The sequence below is a fragment of the Oxyura jamaicensis genome, unplaced genomic scaffold (assembly GCF_011077185.1).
Source record: "Oxyura jamaicensis isolate SHBP4307 breed ruddy duck unplaced genomic scaffold, BPBGC_Ojam_1.0 oxyUn_random_OJ47184, whole genome shotgun sequence".
In the NCBI taxonomy this organism is placed as follows: Eukaryota; Metazoa; Chordata; class Aves; order Anseriformes; family Anatidae; genus Oxyura; species Oxyura jamaicensis.
In genome coordinates, this window is record NW_023305989.1 from 1 (window position 1) to 2,760 (window position 2,760).

A 2,760-nucleotide genomic window follows, 5' to 3' on the forward strand; every position below is an offset into this window, starting at 1 on the left:
GGACACTTCTGGATGGCATAGACAACAGAGGGGAGAATGTGGTAGTCGGAACCACCAACAGACTAGGTTCTATAGATCCTGCTTTACAGAGACCAGGACACTTTGACAGAGAGTTCCTCTTCAACTTGCCAAATAAAGAGGTGAGAACCTCAATTCAACGTTCATGCTAATGTGGCAAAGTCCAACTTTATAGAAAAAACAAATCTCCAAGATGAACAAAAGAGTGCTATGTGGAGACACTGTTTTGTACCGTGGAGGGCAAATCTGGTACTGAATACGAATGCTCAAGATGATACCACCAAGTAGTTAGTTCTATAATCAATTCTTTGATTCCCAAAGTTGTTCCCGTTTGCTTAATTCTTTAATCCATGTAGGCGCTTTCATCTTGCCATTGTGGTTTTGGTCTTAGTACTTCCTTTATGAATGGATAGGGGACGTATTTGCATGTGTTTGTTCCCCAGATCAGCGGTAGTAGTTTGAGTCATAATTTATTCCGTGCTGATGTTGCTCCTCTAATTATGCAAGCCAAGGCCACGTGTTTCTGGAGGTGCTGTTTTTTTGATTCTAAAGTTTGTTTTTCCAAACGGTACCTAACTGCAAAGCAGCAATCACTGACGTTCTTTTATTGTAGGAGGCACTTTCCAGTAATGAGCAGCATAAATGTGCAGTTCAAAAGCTACACTTCAAGATGGGTGGATCCAAAGTAACATGTGGAATAGGAGACTTATGCCCTAGTGTTGCAGTGTAAGATGTGTTTCCTAACCAGAATTGGCAACATGACTATTTTTTTCTGCCCTATTACCCTTTTTGCTAGTGCTTTTTGTTTGACTGTGTTTGTTTGTTTTGTCTTAGTTTCTAATTTTTATGGGGCAGTGACTTTAGGTGGAAAGAAGGGAGAAGCCAAGTATTTTTCAGTGAAGACGAGAACAATTCTGTCTCTGTATTTGTCAAAAGAGATGGTTTTGCAGGTCCAGGCTACTTCATTGAGACTGTATTCTAGATGAACAGGAAACTGACTGAAGAAATGGGTGTCATTCCAGATTCTTGGACACTTCAGATGACTCCTACTGGACATTCTCAGGTAGACCAGCAACAGGTGAGTGTTGAGAACACTGTGGAAGTTTCTACAGAGCCAGACATTGGAGTTATTGTGGATCACCCTGAGCTCAAAGTATATCTAATTTCAACTTTTTTTTTTTTTTTTAATATTCAAATAGGAGCTCTTGTGACCAGGCCAATTGCAAATGAAGTCAGTTGTTAACCAATGCCAACAAAAACAATGACGTGGAAGGACATAGAGATTGTGAAGTACTGAACCTAGAATGCAGTGTGACTGTTTAGTGTCCACACCTGGTGTAGATTTCTGTAGGCTACCGTTTGCTTTTGGTCAGCTGTAGTTTAGGAGACAGATGCTTTGCCTAATGCTGAAGGTAAAAGGCCTTGTTGAATTTTCAGATAGCGCACTGACGACCTGCTAGTACTATTGGTTATGAATGTTGCTTTAACAATTAGTATGATGGGTTTGAGAGCTTTTATTGGGGGCTTTTTTTAATTTATTTTTTTGGACGCTTTGATGTATTAGGAACCGGAAAAGGATCTTTATTTCTTGCAGTGATGATTTTAAACCTGAAGTTAGCAGGTTGACATAAAGTAGCTAGCCACGGATAAGCGACTACGGAAATTGCTTCAAAATGCAGTATTAGAATTTCCCATGCATGCTATTGCAGTGTAATAAGGGTTTGCCAATCGCCCACGGGAGGGAAGTGGTAATCCTAGGCTCCAGCAGGGGAAATGGGTAAGAGTGGCCGTAGGTAGGTGAGGAAAAAGGTTCCTTTGCATGAGTTGGAGAGGGCAGAAGTAAGGACCATGTTGAGGGGAGAGCAGAATGAGGGAAATGAGCAATTAGAATGAGGAAATGAGATCTGGGGAAAATTGCTAGGAGTCGTGGAGGTTGTCCCAAAGCAGATAAGGGCTGCTGTGTGTGTGCTGCATGAATCCTGAGTGGGGGGAATATGAGCAGCTAAGAATCCCCTTTGGTAAAGGGGCTTGTCACCACGACTTTAGTCACATCCTTAAGCTGTGACCTCATTTGTAGAGGCGCTACTAACTTTTTGAAGCTGTCTTCCTAAGGAAGCAGATAGCAGGTTTCTCTGTTGTTCATGTCTGCCCGTATATCCGGGAAAGCCGTAGAGGTTTTTCAGAGAGTCAGCCAGGTAAACCTGAAGAAGTTGTTGGCTTGTTGTTGTTTGCTCCTTTGGCGTAGAACTTGATGAAGAGATGATCAGTGTGCAGCCATCCATATGGCAGCAGTTAGGTACGGTTCCACATGGCACCTTGACCTTTCTCAGATCTTCCTTTTCTGTTTCCTGCAGCTGAAAGCGCTCTGGGTGTGTTTTGTGTGTTTGATCTGCATGTTATATAGACTGAAGTTGCGGGCAATCCTCAAGTTTTGTGCTAGGTGGTCTGAGGGAGGCAGAAGCAGACTTTGATGGTAAGGTGCTAAGCAGCAGTGTGTCCGGGGGCAGTAGCATTTCTACTACTAGGGGGCAGGACCTCTTTGGATGACCAAAGCATCTCCTCCCACAGGAAAGAAGCATCTCCTTGGAGGACTCAAACCCCTTCCTGGAGAACACGAACCCGTTGGGACCCATCCATCTCCTCCTCCTCCTCCTTCTCCTCCTCTATGTCTTCCTTCTCCTTCTCCTCCTCTTCCTGCTCCTCGTCCTCGTCCTCCTCGTCCTCGTCCTCGTCCTCGTCCTC

General features: G+C 43.8%; 1 long non-coding RNA gene across 1 annotated transcript; it reads left to right on the forward strand.

Moving 5' to 3' along the window:
* Positions 1 to 8: 8 nt before the first annotated feature.
* Positions 9 to 1,493, forward strand: LOC118158837. Its single transcript, XR_004746910.1, has 3 exons — positions 9 to 140; positions 1,041 to 1,096; positions 1,218 to 1,493. It is a non-coding gene; the product is annotated as an uncharacterized LOC118158837 (long non-coding RNA).
* Positions 1,494 to 2,760: the final 1,267 nt, after the last annotated feature.